Here is a 20,538-nt window from a genome sequence, read left to right as displayed (position 1 = left end):
TATGGGAGTTGATGCTTCCTGCTCCTCGCCCCACTCCTTGCTCTCTCCCCTTTGCCTCTCTAAAATGAATAAATAAAAATTAAAACTAAATAAATAAACTCAGTAATTTTTTCAGGTTCAAGCTTGAGATACAAAAATCAATTGTTTCTTTTTACTAGTAATGAATAATTCTATTAACATCAGAAAGAACAAAACACAGGAATAAATTTAACCAAAGAGTTAAATATACTGAAAACAAGACATTGTTTTATTTTTTTTTAAGATTTATTGATTTTAGAGGGGGGGGGGGAGAGAGACAAAGGCAGAGAGAGAGAAAGGGTGGGGGAAGTGTGGGAAGCATCAACTCACACTAGTTGCTTCTCGTATGTGCCTTGACCGGGCAAGCCCAGGGTTTTGAAATGGTGACCTGAGCCAGGTATATGCTTTGTCCACTGTGCCACCACACGTCAAGCAAGACATTGTTGAAAAAAATTAAATAACTAAATAAATGAAAAGACATCTCATGATTCATGAGTCATTATTCAAATCCAAGCTAACTTTTTTATTCCAGAAATAGACAAGCTGATCCTAAAATTCTTATGGAAATGCAAGGGACTTAGAATAAACAAAACAATCTTGAAAATGAAGAACAAAGTTTGAGGCCTCATACTTATGATTTAAGATGTATGGTACTGATATTGGCTAGACATATAGATCGATGAATAAAAGAGAATTCAGAGTCCAGAAATAAACATATTTAGAGTCAACTATTTCCAACAAGGGTGTCAAAATAATTCAATGGAGAAAAGAATAGCCTTTTTAACAAATGCTGCTATGAAAACTGGTAGTTACATGCAAAAGAATGAATTTGGACCTCTTCCTTACACTACACACAAAAATTAACTCAAAGAAGATCACAGTCCTAAACTTAAGAGCTAAATCTATAAACCTATTAAAAGAAAACACCAGGGTAAATCTTCATAAGCCTAGATAAGCTAATGGTTTCTTAAATATTATACCATAGCAAAAGCAATGACGAAAATAGATAAACTGGCCATTATCAAAATTTACTTTAGCCTGACCAGGTGGTGGTGCAGTGGATCAAGCATCAGATTGGGACACGGAGGATCCAGGTTCAAAACTCCAAGATTGCCAGTTTGAGAGTGGCAATAAATGATAATATTAAGAAATTAAAAATGCAAAACAAGAGAAAATATTTGCAAATCATGTATCTGATATATGGGATTGATAACCAGAATATACATATATGTTATGTATTGATTTTAGAAAGAGAGAGAAACATCAATCCACTGTTTCATCCATTTATGCACTCATTGGTTGACTCTTGTATTTTCCCTGACCTGAGGATCAAACCCGCAACCTTGATATATCATGACAACACTCTTAACCAACTTAGCTACTTGGGCAGGGTAACTTTTTTTTGTCTTTAGTGACAGAGACAGAGAAACAGAGAAAAGGGACAGATAGGGACAGACAGACAGGAAGGGAAATGAGAAACATCAATTATTCGATGCAGCACCTTAGTTGCTCATTGACTGCTTTCTCATATGTGCCTTGGAAGGGGGATGGGGGGCTACAGCAGAGCAAGTGACCTCTTGCTCAAGCCAAAGACCTTGGGCTCAAGTCAGTGACCTTGGGCTTCAAGCCAGCAACCTTTAGGCTCAAGCCAGCAACCATGGGATCATGTCTATGATTCCACGCTCAAGCCAGTGGGCCCGTGCTCAAGCCAGAGGAGCCTGCACTCCAGCAAGCGACCTCAGAGCTTGAACCTGGGTCCTCAGCATCCCAGTCCAACACTCTATCCACTGAGCCACTGCCTGGTCAGGCTATTTTTAAAAACTCTTGAAACTCAATAATAAAAAAACAAATAACCCAATTTTAAAATGGGTAAAGGATGTGAATAGATATTTCTCCAAAGCTGATATACCAATGGCTAATAAGCACATGAAAAGATGCTTTAATACCATTAACCATTATGTAAATAAAAATCAGAACCACAATGAGATACTTCTTATTACCCACTAGGATTATTATATAAAATATATTGTAACAATGTGTTGACAAGGATGTGGAGAAAATGGAACCTTCACATACTATTGCTAGAGAGAATATAAAATGGTACAGCCATTTCATAAATGTCTGGCAGTTCCACAAAAGGTTAAACATAGTTACCATATGACCCAGCAATTTCAGTTCTAGGTATGCCAAAGAGAATTGAAAATGCTTATCCACAAAATAAACTTAGACATGAATCTTCATAACATATTTCACAATAGCCAAAAGGGGTAAACAACCCAAATGTCCATCAACTGATCAGTGGATAAATAAAATGCGGTATACCCATATAATGGAATATTATTTGGCAATAGAAAGGAATAAAATACTGATAGATGCTACAACATGGATGAAACTTAAAAACATTATGCTAAGTAAACAAGCCAGTCAACAAAGGCTTCATATTGTATGATTCTAGTTCTATGAAATATCCAGAAAAGGCAACTCTATAGAAACAGAAAATGGATTACTGTAGGGAGGGGTGGGGAAGGCAGAGGAGAGGTGGGGAGAAGAGAGGAGAGGCGGGGTGAGTGACTGCTAATGGGTAGTAGTTTCTTTGGAGGCTGATGAAAATGTTCTAAACTGGGCCCTGGCCGGCTGGCTCAGCGGTAGAGCGTCGGCCTAGCGTGCGGAGGACCCGGGTTCGATTCCCGGCCAGGGCACACAGGAGAAGCGCCCATTTGCTTCTCCACCCCTCCGCCGCGCTTTCCTCTCTGTCTCTCTCTTCCCCTCCCGCAGCCAAGGCTCCATTGGAGCAGAGATGGCCCGGGCGCTGGGCATGGCTCTGTGGCCTCTGCCTCAGGCGCTAGAGTGGCTCTGGTCGCAATATGGCGACGCCCAGGATGGGCAGAGCATCGCCCCCTGGGGGGCAGAGCACCGCCCCTGGTGGGCGGGCCGGGTGGATCCCGGTCGGGCGCATGCGGGAGTCTGACTGTCTCTCCCTGTTTCCAGCTTCAGAAAAATGAAAAAAAAAAAAGAAAAGAAAATGTTCTAAACTTAGACTATGATGATTGTTGCAACTCTGTGAACATAGTAGGCTAAAATCAATGAATGTATTAAAACCATATACACTTTAGGTGAATTTTTTAGACTGAGAATCATATCTCAATAAACATGAAGAAACATGTTAATGAATCACTTCTGTGTAGAAAAAAAACAAATATACTTAGAAATTAAATGATAAATTAAGAAAAATATATTCAACACTTTGTAAATTTAAATTCTTACAAAATTCTAGTTGTAGTAGTATATAACACAACCAGCACAGAGAACCAACCCAATAATTTTCTGATTTTTACTATTATTATCCCACTTACAGATAAGAAACCAAAAAACTTAAACATTAAGTAACTTGCCCAAATTCACACAATTTAACAGAAAATGTCGATTAGAATCCAGATAATCTGACCCCTCACTTTTAACCACTATACTGTAAGACTAGAAAATGTCTGGAAAGTTATACCCCAAATAAGCGAAGGGGTTTATTTCTGGAAATTAAACTAAAAGAGACCTCTACTCTCTATTTTTTAATTATGTTTTTATTTTACATTTTTTAATTTTTAATTTTTTTATTGACTTTGAGAGAGGGAGAGAGGAAAGAGAGTGAGAAGCACCAACTCGTAGTTGCTTCAGTTTAGTTGTTCATTGATTGCTTCCCATATGTGCCTTGATGGGTGGGGAGGGTCTCAAGCCAAGCCAATGGCCCCTGCTCAAGCCAATGACCTTTGGGTTCTGAGCCAGCAGCCCCGTAGTTTTGAACCTGGGACCCCAGTGTTCCAGGTTGATGTCCTATCCACTGTGCCACCACTGGTCAGGCTAAAAATTCTTCAAGTACACTTTAGAAATTTATATAAAGGGACTCACACTGCATGTATATGTTTATGTCTGGGTGTTTTGTTTCTTTTTAGCATTTCTTGCCATTTACCCATGTTAGTGTACGTATCAGTAGTAGTTCACTTCTTTCTGCTGCTGGATCAGATTCCATTATAAGAATGAATATAATCACAATTTATCTATTCACCTATTGATGGATATTTAGATTTTCATTCTTTTGGTTAATTCCTGGGAATGGAACTACTAGATCAAAGCAGGTATATGTTTTACCTTATAAGAAACCACCAAATAATTTTCCAAAATGGTTCTACTATTTTATACTCCCACCAACAGAGGCCTAGCGGCTTCCCACCTTTGCCAACACTTGGTGTTAATGGTATCTCTAATCTCAAAATCATTGTAGTTTTAATTTGTACATCTCTAATGACTAATAAAGTTGAGAATCATTTCACATGTATTATAACCATATGTAAAACGTCCTTTGTAAAAATGTCTATTAGTTTTTTTACCACATTTGAAAAAAATTATCACTGAATTTTAGAAGTCCTTTATACATTACATATACAATTCCTTTGCCAGGTTACTACCACTATATATAAATGAACTGAAATATGTATTTATTATGATTAAGGTATCAATTCTCCCTTAATTCATCTACAGATTCCAAATCAAATCCCAGAAGAGGTTTTTCTGGGGTTGTTTATTTTTCAGGAAGACAGAGAGGCACAGACAGACAGGAAGGGAGATAGATAAGAAGCATAAATTCTTCGTTGCAGCACATTGATTGCTTCCTGTTATGTGCCTTGACGGGGGGAGGGGGGGGGGCGCAGCCAAGCCAGTGACCCCCTTGCTCAAGCCAGCAACCTTGAATTTCAAGCCAGTGACCTTTGGGCTCCAGCCAGCGACCCTGTGTTTTCAAACCTGGGTCCACTGAGTTCCAGTATGATGCTCTATCCACTGTGCTAATGCCTGGTCAGGCCAAAAGAGTTTTTTTTGGTTTTTTTTTACAAAAGAGGTTTTTGGGTTTTGGGTTTTTTTTTTTGCATTTTTCCGAAGCTGGAAACAGGGAGGCAGTCAGACTCCCACATGCGCCCGACCAGGATCCACCCGGCATGCCCACCAGGGGGCGATGTTCTGCCCCTCTGGGGCATCACTCTGTTGCAACCAGAGCCATTCTAGCGCCTGAGGTAGAGGCCACAGAGCCATCCTCAGCGCCCGGGCAAACTTTGCTCCAATGGAGCCTTGGCTGCGGGAGGGGAAGAGAGAGACAGAGAGGAAGGAGAGGGGGAGGGGTGGAGAAGCAGATGGGCGCTTCTCCTGTGTGCCCTGGCCGGGAATCGAACCCGGACTCCTGCATGCCAGGCCAACGCTCTACCACTGAGCCAACTGGCCAGGGCCCAAAAGAGTTTTTTTTAAAAAAGCTAATAAGCTTCTTTTTACAGAAATACAGAGGCTAAAAGAGTCCAAACAAGTATGAAAAAGATGAACAGAGTTGTTTATACTATTGGATTTCAAGACTGATAAAAAGTTAATCATGATGATACTGTACTGCCACAAGGGTTAACAAATAAAACAATGATACAGAATAAAGTCCAGGGCCCTGGCTGGTTGGCTCAGTGGTAGAGCGTCGGCCTGGCGTGCGGAAGTCCCGGGTTCGATTCCCGGCCAGGGCACACAGGAGAGGCGCCCATCTGCTTCTCCGCCCCTCTCCCTCTCCTTCCTCTCTGTCTCTCTCTTCCCCTCCCACAGCTGAAGCTCCATTGGAGCAAAAAGATGGCCCGGGCACTGGGGATGGCTCCTTGGCCTCTGCCCCAGGCGCTAGAGTGGCTCTCGTCGCGACAGAGTGACGCCCTGGATGGGCAGAGCATCGCCCCCTGGTGGGCGTGCCGGGTGGATCCCAGTCGGGCGCATGTGGGAGCCTGTCTGACTGCCTCCCCGTTTCCAGCTTCAGAAAAATACAAAAAAAAAAAAAAGAATAGAGTCCAGAAAGAGACCCAGTCATTTGGTCACACTAATACCTGAAAAAAGCACTAAAACAATCCAATAGGGAAAGAATAGTTTTTCCAACAAATGTTGCTGAAAATCCATTTGGGAGGAAAATGGTAAACCTTAAACCCCTACCTCATACCATAGACAAAAATGAAGTTGAGAGATGAATCACAGATTTCAATATGTATAAAGGTAAAATGATAGAGCTTCAGAAGAAAGCCTTGGCTGGTTGGCTCAGTGGTAGAGTGTCGGCCCGGCATGTGGATGTCCTGGGTTTAATACCCCATCATTGTACACAGGAGAAGAAAACATAAGAACATATCTGACCATGAAGTAAAAAATTTTCTAATATAGTTTTTTAATTACAGTTTACACTCAATATTATTTTGTGTTAGTTTCAGATGTAGAGAAAATTTTCTTAGGACACAGAAAGCACTAACCACAAAAGAAAATATTGATCTCGTCAAAATTAAAAACTTTCTCATTAAAAAAAGTGTTCGATGTCTTTTTGCTTGGTTTTACTCTTTATCAGTTTTCAGGGGGTATTAAAAAATCAGTCTGCAGAGAGCACTGCAAATAATATGAAGTCAGACTAAGTCGCCACCTTTGGAACTCCACCAAAAAAAGGTGCAAATTTCCTCTAACACAAATTATCATAATCTTATCAGTATTCTAATGGAAGTCTGATGGGTTCTAGAGCCACCAAGAATTATTCCAGAAGATCCCAGTTCACCCTTTCTTCTGCAGCTAAGATTAAGATTCAATTTTCAACCATGGCCCTTAAAAGTATTGTTCTCCAGTTCCAGTCTAAGGAGGACACTAAAACTCCCATAGCATATGCTGTGCTTATCAGTGCAAAAAAAAAAAAAAAAAAAAGTAAAAGTATCTTTACCAACTCTCCAATATATATTTTTAAAATATTTTATTTATTGATATTAGCAAAAGAGGAAAGGACAGACAAGAACATCTATGCGTTCCTGTATGTCCCCTGACCAGGGATTGAACCGGCATAATTCTCCAATATTTTAAGAAAGCAGGTATTTATTGTATACTTAATGGGCAAATAATCCCCATTTCTCTTAGTTCTCTTAGTTGGGCCTTTACCATTCTTATTATTCTTTACACTTAGGTCTTTCTACCTTTATCTTATTTAGCTGTCTATATAATAAGAATGTTATGCAATACCAGAAGTAGCCAAGTCTTAGTATGAGAATAATTCCCCTTGGTTCACAATGCAGATACTTGTACTAATGAACAAAGTATAAAAAAACTACTTTTCTACAGTTTCCTTTTTCTTTTTTAAATTGATTTTATAGAGAGAGGAAGGGAGAGAGAGAGAGAGAGAGAGAGAGAGAGACATAGATCTGTTCCTACATGCGACCTGACTAGGGACTGAAGCTTTCTTTTATTTGAAAATCACAAATATTTAAAAAAATATATTTTTTAATTGACTTAACGAGAGAGGAGGGGAGAGAGAGAAAGAAACATAGATTGGTTCCTGTTTGTGCCCTGACCAGGGATTGAACCAGCAACCTCTGCATCTCGAAATGATGCTCCAACCAACCAAGCTATCTAACCAAGGCAAATTACAAATAATTTAAATAGGCCTTGGCTGGTTGGCTCAGTGGTAGAGTGTCGGCCTGGCATGTGGATGTCCTGGGTTTGATACCCCATCATTGTACACAGGAGAAGCGACTATCTGCTTCTCCACCCCTTCCCCTCTCACCCATCTCTCTCTCTCTCTCTCTCTCTTTTCCCCTCCTGCAGCCATGGACTGATTGCAGCAGGTTGGCCCCAGGCCCTGAGGATGGCTCCATCGCCTCTGCCTCAGGCTCTAAAAAAGAACTCAGTTGAGAGCATGGCCCCAGATGGGCAGAATATCGCCCTCTAGTGGGCTTTCCCAGTGGATTCCCATTGGGGTGCATTCCAGAGTCTCTTTGCCTCCCCTCCTCTCACTGAATTAAATCAATAATAATAATAATAATAATATAGATAAACTTAGCAAAATATAAAAAATACAGGGGGAAAATAATTCAAATACCAAAATACATTATTCTGATAGTATAATGATAATAAAATTCTTATCTAAATCATTTTTTTCACTAACCAATAAAATTTGTATCACTCCATTTAGTTGAATATAAAGATTATCAGTGACTTCTCTATTTCGCTAAACTATTAAGATATCTGGTCCTGGCCGGTTGGCTCAGCGGTAGAGCGTCAGCCTGGCGTGCGGGGGACCCGGGTTCGATTCCCGGCCAGGGCACATAGGAGAAGCGCCCATTTGCTTCTCCACCGCCCCCCTCCTTCCTCTCTCTCTTCCCCTCCCGCAGCCAAGGCTCCATTGGAGCAAAGATGGCCCGGGCGCTGGGGATGGCTCCTTGGCCTCTGCCCCAGGCGCTAGAGTGGCTCTGGTAGGGGCAGAGCGATGCCACAGAGGGGCAGAGCATCGCCCCCTGGTGGGCAGAGCTTCGCCCCTGGTGGGCGTGCCGGGTGGATCCCGGCTGGGCGCATGTGGGAGTCTGTCTGATTGTCTCTCCCCGTTTCCAGCTTCAGAAAAATACAAAAAAATATATATATACCTTTTAGCAATTCTGAGAAAAAAACTAGGAGAAAAAGTTTTTCATGAATATTTTGAGAGTGTTAATTAGGTTTGATAGTGCATTCAATTCTTCCTACCATAAATTATACAACTTTAACAAAAACCAACCTCAACAGCTCAGCTAAAAAACATTTCTTCATTCCCTGAAATGTTTCAATTAATCTGAACCATAACAAAAGCTTTCAAAGCCAGCCTCAGTCTAAAGTAAAAACGAGCTATGGCATGATGGAAAGAGAGAACAAGGGACCTAACGCTGAGTAAGAGCATACTAGAGTGAGGGGCTTTTCTGTCCTGGGTAGGTGCTTTAATATTAATAATACAAGCTTGTTTAATCCTCATAATAATTTAAATCTTATCCTCATTTTAGTCAAGTTCAATAACTTGCCCAAGCTAAAATTAGAACACAATTCTATTAACACTGACTCCAAAGCCCCGGTTCTAAAAGCCCCAGACTCTGCTATAACAAAATAAAAAAGCATTATGACTAGGGTGACCAAACTGCCTAGATGGTTTGTCAAGATAGTTCAAGCTTATACCTATTGTCCTAAGCATAATTACTAATAGTCACTACTCTCCCTATGCTTTCAAACGTATCCACATTTTGAACAATAAATTTTTGGTCACCTTACACATGGCAAATAGGAGGTAAGTAAATCACAAAGTACTTTTTAAATATTCTAGTTGAACTCAAACTTTCTTTTTTGTTTTTTTGAGAGGGGGGCAGGAATGGAGAGAGGGTGTAGGAAGCATGAACTTGTGGCTGCTTTCACTTTAGTTGTACACAGAGCTTCTCATACATGCCATGATGGGGCCATGCCAGTGTCCCCTTGCTAAAGCCAGAGACCTTGGGCTTTTCACGCCAGAGAACTGGGCACAAGCTGGCAAGCTTTGAGATCGGGTGGATGATCCCCTGCTCAAACCAGAGACCCCATGCTGACAAACCTGCGCTCAGAGCCAGCAAGCTTGTGTGTTTTGAACAGGTGACCTCAGCATTCTAGGTCCATGCTGTATCAGCTGCACCACCACCAGTCAGGCATGAATCCAAACTTTCCATTCAGACCACTGAATATTTACTGAGACTACTATATACCAGATACTGAATTAAACACTAGGAAGAAAAGATCTTGCCCCCAAGGAGCAGAGGTTAACAGAGCTCACATGTGGAGTTGAAAACAACCTGCTCAACCAAAGAGATCACCATAACAGTCTAGCAATTAAGCCCAGAGTTATCCAAAGCAGAAAGTTTCAGAGGTAAAAATAACACCTGCATTTAAATAGAATGAAAAACTCCTGACTTTAAAATGGTGGTCCTTTCATAAATTTCTCAATTGGCAAAGGGAAAGTATTTTTGCCTACTTCATAGGTATATTGTGAGAAAGAAAAAAATGCTTATGCACATTTTACCTTTCCTACTTTTCAACCTTAATGAAATTGGAATATTATACCAAAGAGCAGGGGTCCCCAAACTACGGCCCATGGGCTGCACCTCCAGAAGGGGCACCTCTTTCATTGGTGGTCAGTGAGAGGAGCATTGAAATACTGGTCAGTTCCCATTGAAATACTGGTCAGTTTGTTGATTTAAATTTACTTGTTCTTTATTTTAAATATTGTATGTGTTCCCGTTTTGGTTTTTTACTTTAAAATAAAATGTGCAGTGTGCACTGGGATTTGTTCATAGTTTTATTTATAGTCCAGCCCTCCAACGGTCTGAGGAACAGTGAACTGGCCCCCTGTGTAAAAAGTTTGGGGGCCCCTGCCAAAGAGGATGTTACTAAGTTGTTGTTTTTTAAAAATCAATTACAATGCATTTGCTTTCTTCTGGGAATTATTTCAACTTCCTAGAATGTCTTTACCACAACGAGGAACAAAAATATTTTATCAGAGTAATAAAATAGCCTTACTAGCACAACTGCCTCCAGAAAGTTCTTTATACCCACAGAGAGGATTTAGTCAAACAAGTTTAATCCCTATTTATTAAGCATTTGAATTCTAAATATCACTAAATCAAAAAATCCAAAAGGGATGAAATGTTTCCTGAGGTAGTTGGCAGACCTTTCACATGGTAAGTAAAAAAATTTTATATATATATATATATATATATATATATATATATATATATATATATTTTTTTTTTTTTTTTTTTTTTTTTTTTAAGTGAGAGGAGGGGAGATGGTGAGACAGACTCCTGCAGGCACCTGGACTGGGATCCACCCAGTAACCTGGTATTGGGCCTATGCTCAACCGAGGAAGCTATTTTTAGTGCCTGAGGCTGATGTACTTGGACCAATGGAGCCATCCTCAGTGCCCGGGGCCAAGCTTGGACCAACTGAGCCACTGGCTACAGGAGGGGAAGAGGGAGAGAAGAGGGAGAGGGAGAAGAGAAGCAGATGGTCACTTCTCTTGTGTGTCCTATGAACTGAACCCAGGATGTCCATACACCAGGCTGATGCTCTATACACTAAGCAAACCAGCCAGGGTCAAATTTTTATTTTTTTTTAGTTAGGCTATGTTAGAAGGTCCCTAGGCTATAAATTCCATAAGTCTTCTGGTGAAAAGCACCCTATCTGAATTAATAACAATTTTTCACATAAAAAATTTGAGAACATAGCTAAAAATCCTCCTTATGAAAGAACCAGTAACTTCAACAACTTTCACAGCTAGAGCCATAAAAACACTTACTTTTTCAGGGAATGAGATAGCTAAGAAAAAAAATGCTCCTGCAGAAGATGTAAAGGACTGAATTCTCAGCCCACAAAGTCTTGGGCAACTCAGTTCATTCCTCAACAAAGATAAGGTAACATTAGCTTACTTGATAGTTACATGTGAAAAACAAAGATCCACATAAAGCACTGGGAAATTTTAATTATCAGTTCTGTATAGTTAACTCTACATTATTACATGAGTAATGGTGAGAGGTTATTATTGAGAATAAAATGTTAAGAGACATCCATAAACAGCTAATACTCCAAAAGTTACTTTTACATTTTAATTTTTATTCATTTTTATAGAGGAGAGAAAAGAAGAGAGAGAGAGAGAGAGAGAAGGAGGAGCAGGAAGCATCAACTCCCATGTGTGCCTTGACTGGGCAAGCCCAGGGTTTTGAACTGGCAACCTCAGCATTCCAGGTCAACACGTTATCCACTGCGCCACCACAGGTCAGGCCAAAAGTTACTTTTATATTTAGCTTTCCTATACTAAAAGTCAGTTTTCTTTTAAGAATAAATACATTATCTGGTGTGGGTGGTAACAAAGAAGTTATGTAGAACTGTGTTCTCCAAGGAAACCTGAAAAATTAGCTCAGGTAATTCATCCTAGGGACAAATCATGTGTAAATAAACATGAGTTGAATTGTATGTTAAATGGATATTACTTTTCAATCATTGAATATTCCAGTCATTTAGATGTGTGATGATTTTAATAACACCAAATATATATTATTCTCTTCACTATAGAGTCTACACTGTCAATTTAAACAAGACAGGTATATTTACATCAGACTAGGTGTTCAATAAACATTTGTGGAATTAAAGTTAGACTTTTCCTCAAGCAAAAAGCTTAAACCTGACCAGGTGGTGTTACAGTGGATAGAGCATCAACCAAGGACTCTTAGGACCCAGGTTCAAAACCCCGAGGTCCCTTGGCTTGAGTTCAGGTTCAACAGCTTGAGCACAGGGTCACCAGCTTGAGTGTGGAATCATAAACATGAACCCAGGCTCTCTGGCTTGAGCAAAGGGTCACTGATTTGGTTGGAGCACCTCCCCATCCCCGGGTCAAGGCACGTATGAGAAGGAATCAATGAACAACTAAAAATGACACAACTAAGAGGTGATGATTCTCATCTCTTTTTTTTCTTGTCTTTCTGTCTGTATCTATCTCTCTTGTTAAAAAGAAAAAAAGAAGGAGGAGGAGGAGGAGAAGGAGGAGCAGCAGCAGCAACTTGGAGTATTGGGGAGAGAGACTCAATGACAAAGAATTCCAAGTGGGAATCCAAATTCTTTGAATGCTGCTGTAGTAAGGCTGTATATAAATTCATTTGAGCTATGTGCCAAACATTTTATATGTATGTCTGCTTTATATATGCATGAACTTATTTAATCCTTTTATAGCATAGACACTGTTATAACCTCCGTTTTACAGATAGAGAGCTTAAGTACTAACCAAAGACACACAGCCAGAAATGGTAGAGCCAGGACTGGAATCTGAGAAGTCTAACTTCAAAATCCCACATACTTAATAACTCCAACGTTGTCTGAAGGACCTCCAGTGAAGCAGAGGCTCCTAATGCATAAAATCAGGTTAATGGCATATTCCAAACAGTATACTCATTTATTCAATCATTTATTTAGGTCACTATAAAGTCTTAAATATTTTTATATTATGGGTTATATAATCCAATGCTGCTTTGTTTAGTCTGCTGCTCAAACTGTCTCACTTTTGGCAATTGGGAACTCTTTCAGTTGTCTCCTGTGTTCCTTTGACATATCCTCATCAATATGGGATTGTGGTTGTGGTGGTTGAAGAACTTCCCTATTTTCTGGCACCATAAGATGCTCCAGGCTCATCTTGTATATTTCTTGCCCCAGTTCTAGAATCAGTCATTTTTCCAAGGAGCTAGAGAAATGGCTTCCTTTTACTGGACAATGGTATTAGAAATCAAGATCTGGGTATTCGGGTGTGCTCCTGGACTTCTTTTAATTTTCTCAGCTGATAAGAGCACAGAAATGTATCTGTATATAAACCTCAATGTGTATACTTATCTGTAAATATTCCATATGTAACCATCTATATCTGTATTAAGCTAAACATGGATTCATACTCATGTCTCCAACTAATCCATCACCACATGGAGCATTCAGGCCTCCTCCCTTTGCTTACACTGGGGAACTAAATTTTTGTTGCATCCACAAAAAACACTTGTTCTTACCTAACTCGAGTGTGCTGATCTCAAATCTGACATTAGTTTTTCTCTGTAAGCTACAGTTCTTTTGCAATTCAAGATTTTAGGTTTTCATCTTATTGTAAAATTTTCAACATTTAGTTTAATATAATGAAGTAGAATGTCTTCTTGGGCATCATCTTTGTGAAAATATAACTTATATAATGCAGTAAATACACTAAAAGATATGATTGTATCAGAATTTATCTACAATTTCAAAATAGAACATATTAAAACACTTATTTTGATAATAAAATTTGTGCAAAATTTATTTAAATTCTATTCAGGCAAAAATTTGCATTTGTAGCTCTTGCGTTTATGTACTTGTTGAGGACAATCTCATTTGATGCTCCAGCAGTAGTCTGATTATCACTAACAGCTCCAAGATTTTCGGGAAACTTATCAAGGTGACTGTTCAGGAAGTGAATCTTAACACTCACGTTACATCCAATGTCGCGGAAAGCCAACAGCATCCTTTGAACCAGAAGTTCATAGTTTTCTTTTTTGTTGCCAAGGAAGTTCTTTGTAACTGCCACAAAAGACTGCCATGCTGCTTTCTCCTCCTTATTCATCTTCCTGGCAAATTCTTTGTCATGTATGAGGGTTCAAATTTGAGGTCCATCGAATATACCTGCTTTCATCTTCTTGAAAGACAACGCACGAAAAGCAGAAGTGAAAAGTGAAAGCATTCACTTCCTCTATTCAAAGCCTGAACAAACTGCTTCATTAAGCCAAGTTTGATGTGAAGTGGGGGAAAAATGATCCTGTCTCAATTAACTACAGGTTCATTCACAATATTGTGCATCCCTACTTCAAGAGCTTTACATTTCGGCCACTCCTTCTGTGTCCAGTGTTTCTCCTGAGCTCGGCTGTCCCATAAACACAGAAAGCAAGGATACTTTGTGAAACCTCTCTGTTGTCCTAGCAGGAAATTTACCATTTTAAGATTCACACAAATGATCCAAATATGCTCCTCATACTTCAGAAAGTCGAGGACAATTTTTATGTCATTATAATCTTCTCGCAGGTGAGTCGAATAACCAATTGGAACCGCTGCATAAACATTACCGTTGTGTAGGAGAACACATTTCAGACTCTATTTAAAGCTGTCAAGAAATAGCCGCAATTCTGTTGGACTCTAAGTGGTAACACCTAGCTGGCTAAGACTACTGATACCATGACAGTAAAAAAAGTGTTTCTCTTAGGAAAAAAAATCCACAAAAATTTGTTCACACTTCCTGAAATGGGATACTTTAGCTAACCTGTGAAGTACATTGTTTTCTTGAAGTCTGGAGGCTAATAATTCAGCTGCTTTCTTTGATAGGCCCAAGCCTTTTACTAAGTCATTCAATTCAGGTTGGCTAAACTGCTGAGGGGTTAATGACTGCTTGGCATCAGAAGACCCTTCAGATTCTACAACCATTTCCTCATGCATCTTATCAAAATACACTTGATCACCATGTTCACTTTCTTCATCCTTAGAAGAAATAAAACCATTGAAAACTGGAACCGGGAGTGTCTCAGAGTGTGGGATAGGTCATACTGCTGAAGGAATATTACGATATGCGATCGTATGCCGTTTTTTCTTGCCGATGCCCTTTGTATGGATCAGACAGAAATAACAGTCACTGCTGTGGTCCTTAGGTTCACGCCAAACTGTGGGAATACCAAAAGGCATTCATTTGCATTTTCCTTTTGTCCAGTCACGAAGCATTTCCGCACAATTATGACACACAATATGAGGAGCCCAATTCTTGTCTTGATTGCCAAGGGAAACTTGAAAATAGGCAATATATGCACGTGTCACAAATGATTAAATATTGCGTCTTTGACGTTGAAGTGTGTAATAGCCACATATATAACAGAAGGTGTCAGAACTATTCTTACATTTACACCTACTCGAAAAAGCCATGATTTAATCTTAAAACAAAATAAGAGGGTGTTTTTATCAGATAATAATTTTTTACGTTTAAAAACAACTACAATTATGTAAAAGTGATGTTTGTAAAACATTAATTGCTTTGTGGTTATATAAAATCCAAGCCGTTGCCCTTTAACTCCAATTTAAAAACCAATGCATACCATTAACTGTAAAAAAAATTAAAATTGCATAAAAACTAGAATATGCACCAAAAAACAGATTTCAGATTTGGAATCAGCGATGCAGAAATATATAGAAACAGTTCTAAAACCTCATACAACAGAAAATAGAAAAAAAAAATTGTTCCCCAGTGTTATCTGTAAATTCCTACTCTCAGAAGCCTGTCTCCCACTATCCATTTCCTTCATTATTCAATTGTAGTATACATACAATGTGTCTGTAAAGTCATGGTGCACTTTTTTTTTTTTTTTTGTATTTTTCTGAAGTTGGAAATGAGGAGGCAGTCAGACTCCCGCATGCATGCGACCAGGATCCATCCGGCACACCCACCAGGGGGCGATGCTCTGCCCATCTGGGGCATCACTCTACTGCAACCAGGGCCATTCTAGTGCCTGAGACAGAGGCCATGGAGCCATCCTCAGGGCCCGGGCCAACTTTGCTCCAATGGAGCCTTGGCTGCAGGAGGGGAAGAGAGAGACAGAGAGAAAGGAGAGGGGGAGGGGTGGAGAAGCAGATGGGCGCTTCTCCTGTGTGCCCTGGCCAGCAATCGAACCTGGGATTCCTGCACACCAGGCCAATGCTCTACCACTGAGCCAACCGGTCAGGGCCAGGGTACACTTTTGACTGGTCACAGGAAAGCAACAAAAGACGATAGAAATGTGAAATCTACACCAAATAAAAGGAAAACCCTCCCAGTTTCTGTAGGATGATGTGGCAGCATGTGCGCATGCGCAGATGATGATGTAACACCATGTATATAGCAGAGCAGCCCACGGCCATGCCAGTTGAGAAGTGGACGGTACAGAGGAAAGTTCAGTGTGTTCTGTGGCTGACTAAATTCGAATCCATGACCAAAGTGCAACGTGAATATTGGCACATTTATAATGAAGCGCCACTACATAGGAATAACATTACTCGGTGGGATAAGCAGTTGAAGGAAACCAGCAGTTTGATGGAGAAACCCCGTTCTGGTAGGCCATCAGTTAGTGACGAGTCTGTAGAGGCTTTATGGGATAGCTACCTAAGGAGCCCTAAAATATTTGTGCGTGAGCCCACATCGAACTGCATTGAATAGGTATGAAACTGGGAGAGTTTCCTTTTATTTGGTGCAGATTTCACATTTCTATCATCTTTTGTTGCTTTCCTGTGACTGGTCAAAAGTGCACCATGACCACTGTATATATCAGTATCAGATTAACCTGTATCCCCATGGGATACAACTTTATCAATTAAACAGTGTTGATGTGCAGTTCCTTTTGTCTTAGATTCCACTTATTTCCTAGGTTACTTAGGTCAACACTACCCTCTTCCCCTGTAAAGTTTCATACATTTGTAATTCAATTAGATTCTCTTGTCAGTTTGCATTCCTTTCTGAAATCCCATACCTCCTAACTGATTTTTGCTTGATTTGTACACATTAGAGTTTACTTTTTGTGCTGTAAAGCCCAATGGGTTTTTTTTTAAGATTTTATTAATTTTAGAAAGAAGGAGAAGGGGAAAAAGTGGGAATTATCAGCTCATAGTAATTGCTTCTCGTATGTGCCCTGACCAGGCAGGCTCTTACGGGTTTTTTGTTTTGTTTTTTGGGTTTTTTTTTAATTCCTTTTAGAGAGGAGAATGAGAGAGTGAGTGAGAGAAAAAGAGAAAGAGAGAGAGAGAGAGAGAGAGAGAGAGAGAGAGAGAGAAAGGGGGGGGAGGAGCAGGAAGCATCAACTCCCATATGTGCCTTGACCAGACAAGTGCACGGTTTTGAACCGGCGACCTCATTGTTTCAGGTTGACACTTGATCCACTGTGCCACCACAGGTAAGGCTCTCTTATGGGTTTTTTTTGTTTTGTTTTGTTTTTTGTATTTTTCTGAAGCTGGAAACAGGGAGAGACAGTCAGACAGACTCCTGCATGCGCCCGACCGGGATCCACCCGGCACGCCCACCAGGGGGCAATGCTATGCCCCTCCGGGGCATCACTCTGTTGCGACCAGAGTCACTCTAGCGCCTGGGGCAGAGGCAAAGGAGCCATCCCCAGCACCCGGGCCATCTTTGCTCCAATGGAGTCTCGGTTGCGGGAGGGGAAGAGAGAAACAGAGAGGAAGGAGAGGAGGAGGGGTGGAGAAGCAGATGGGCACTTCTCCTGTGTGCCCTGGCCGGGAATCGAACCCGGGACTTCTGCACGCCAGGCTGACGCTCTACCACTGAGCCAACCGGCCAGGGCCTCTCTTATGGGTTTTGATAAACGCATAATACCAGGTATCCATCATGATGGAATACAATAGAATAGTTTTTATCAAGCAGTATTTAAACTGAATTAAATGGTATGATATTTTAACTGAATTATGTCCTCTATGAAAGCATCATGGTTGGGTAGAAAGAGAAGCTTAAGTCAAGAACTGTGAGTTTCGCCTGACTGGTGATGGTGCAGTGGCTAGAGCATTGACCTGGGACGCTGAGGAACCAGGTTTGAAACCCAGCCGTCGCCGGCTTGAGCGCAGGCTCATCTAGCTTAAGCACAGGCTTGCCAACAATCAAGGAACAACTAAAGTGACACAACTACAAGTTGATGCTTCTCATTTTTCTCTCTGCCTGTCTGCTTCCTCTCTCTCACTAAAAAAAAAAGAAAAAAAAGGGAAAAAAAGGCCATGAGTTTAATGCCATAAACAGACTTTAGAAAAATCAGCTATCCTATCCTCTCAAGGTCCCAAGAGCCTCACTGTAAAATGAGGGGGTTCAATTAGATTATAATAATACACAGCATTTACTAAACCTTTACTATGTGTCAGGGATGGTGCTAAGTGCTTCAAATAGATTACCTCACTTATTTCTAACAACTCTCTGTATAAAATAAATACTATTATTATCATCCCATATTTAAAAGATGGAATTAAGGCTTAATATTTATATTAACTTGCACAAGATCACCTCACCAGGGAGTTGTAGAGCCAAGACTCTAGAGTAGGAGTCAGCACAGTATGGTCTGCATATCAAATCCAGCCCACTGTCCGTTTCTGTAAACCCTGACAGGTAAGAATAGTTTTTACATTTTTAAATAATTGAGGGGCAAATCTTATTTTATGACACATGAAAATTATAAAAAAATACAATTTCAATGTCTATAAATAAAGTTTTCTTGAAACACAGCCCTACTTATTCACATATTGACTAAGGCTGCTTTCATTCGACAATGAGAGTTGTAGCTGCAACAGAGAAAGCAAGACTAGCAAAGCCTATGATCTATTACTTAACCCTTTAGAGAAAAGCTTTCCCAAACCCTGCTCTAGAAGTTTGGCCTATTATATTCTGAGAATGATTCTTAAAAGGCCAAAGTAGCCTGACCTGTGGTGGCGCAGTAGATAAATCATCGACCTGGAACGCTGAGGTCACCAGTTAGAAACCCTGGGCTTCCCTGGTCAAGGCACATGTGAGAGTTGATGCTTCCTGCTCTTCCCCAATTCTGTCTCTCTCTCCTCTCTAAAATGAATAAATAAAAAAGAAATCTTAAAAAAAAAAAAAAGGCCAAAGTATTAGAACATTAGAATGATATCCTGGATAGAAATATTTTAGAGCCTGAATTAAAAAGTTCTGTTACAAAAACACCAGCTCCTTGTTTTGAATTATAATCTTAAATAGAAAAATATTTATATTAAGATCTACTGGTATTCATTATATAACCACAAAGGTTAATGCATAATTGCTCTTTTCTTTATTGGTATATTTTTCTCTGCCCTACCTAAAAAAAGATTTGAGATATTTTCTATTCATAACAAAAAGGTCCTGATTTCTATAAAGCCCTATAAACTGTTTTTTGTTTGTTTGTCTTTTTAACAAAGACAGAGAGTCAGAGAGAAGGATAGACAGACAGGAAAGGAGAGAGATGAAAAGCATCAATTTTTCGTTGTGGCACTTTAGTTGTTAATTGCTTTCTGATATGTGCCTTGACCGTGAGCCTACAGCAGACCGAGTAACCCCTTGCTCAAGCCAGCGATCTTGAGTCCAAGCTGTTGAGGTTTGCTCAAACCAGATGAGCCCGCACTCAAGCTGGTGACCTCGGGGTCTCGAACCTGCATCCCAGTCCAACACTCTATCCACTGCACCACCACCTGGTCAGGCAAACCCTATAAACTCTTAATTAAACTGTCAAAATAAAATGGCTAATTATAGCTAACACTTGTTGAAAACACTGTTGCCAGCCAGGTACCATTCTAAGTAGTTCCATTTACTCTTTGTTTTTTCACACTTATCTCTGTGAAGCAGGTACTATATTATCCCAATTTAACAGATGAAGAAGTTGAAGTTTAAATAGCGTCCACAGTTAATAAGATGGCCAAAATTTGAACCCAGGTTACCTGACTCTGGGACCCAGAAAAGGTTTGGTCATACCACACTGCCACAAAATTTATAATGCTTCTGTCAACAAGGCAGAGTAGGGCCTTTAAATAAAAGAAAAAAATGTTTCAATGTTTGTTTGTTTTTAAAACCCTAGGTAAGGCATAAATATCTCAGAGAAATCTTTAGGTTAATACTTCTCCACAACACTTCAAATTTGAATAACTGCATCTTTGCAGAGCCATTCTGTACCCTCCATACATAATGTTACAACTCTATTGATCCACTATATACCCTTAAAGTCTACCATAGTCCCTTGAGTGTGGCAGATGCTCAGCAAATTGTTACTGGAAAGATCAAAAAGTATTCACCAGGCATTCCAATAAATATTTATTGAATGAATGAACAGAACAAGGAATTTTATTAGCATTAGATACAAGGTAAATCATTAATTAAATGTCTGATTGACCTGAAATGCACTAGGACTGGATCACAAAAGTCTCTGCCTTTTATGGAATCACTCATTCATTACTCAAGTCCTGTCAAACTATTTTCTTCTTTCAAGCTACTTCTAATTTTCCAGGATTATTATATATGCTTTTCCTAATTCAATACAATTTAATCACAGTTTATTTCAGTCTTCATAATTCCACTGTAGGGTCTAATTTATTTTATTTTATTTATTTTTTTGACAGAGACAGAGA

At 39.8% G+C, this 20,538-nt stretch overlaps 1 protein-coding gene across 6 annotated transcripts in view; it reads right to left on the bottom strand.

Annotated features, from left to right (window-relative positions):
* INO80 (INO80 complex ATPase subunit) overlaps nucleotides 1–20,538 on the bottom strand; it is a 168,468-nt gene that overhangs the window by 140,132 nt on the left and 7,798 nt on the right. Inside the window, exon 1 of one of the 6 annotated variants that reach the window (XM_066277067.1) lies at nucleotides 18,845–18,861. The exons of the other annotated variants lie outside the window; for them this stretch is intronic. The gene's annotated coding sequence lies outside the window, so the exon portion shown is untranslated. Of the gene's footprint in view, nucleotides 1–18,844; nucleotides 18,862–20,538 lie in introns of those variants that run through there. 6 annotated transcript variants of the gene reach the window in all.

Source organism: Saccopteryx bilineata, chromosome 4 (genome assembly GCF_036850765.1).
Source record: "Saccopteryx bilineata isolate mSacBil1 chromosome 4, mSacBil1_pri_phased_curated, whole genome shotgun sequence".
Taxonomy (NCBI): domain Eukaryota; kingdom Metazoa; phylum Chordata; class Mammalia; order Chiroptera; family Emballonuridae; genus Saccopteryx; species Saccopteryx bilineata.
The sequence above is the reverse complement of the archived record's forward strand: the minus strand, read 5'-3'. Positions and strand labels throughout refer to the sequence as shown.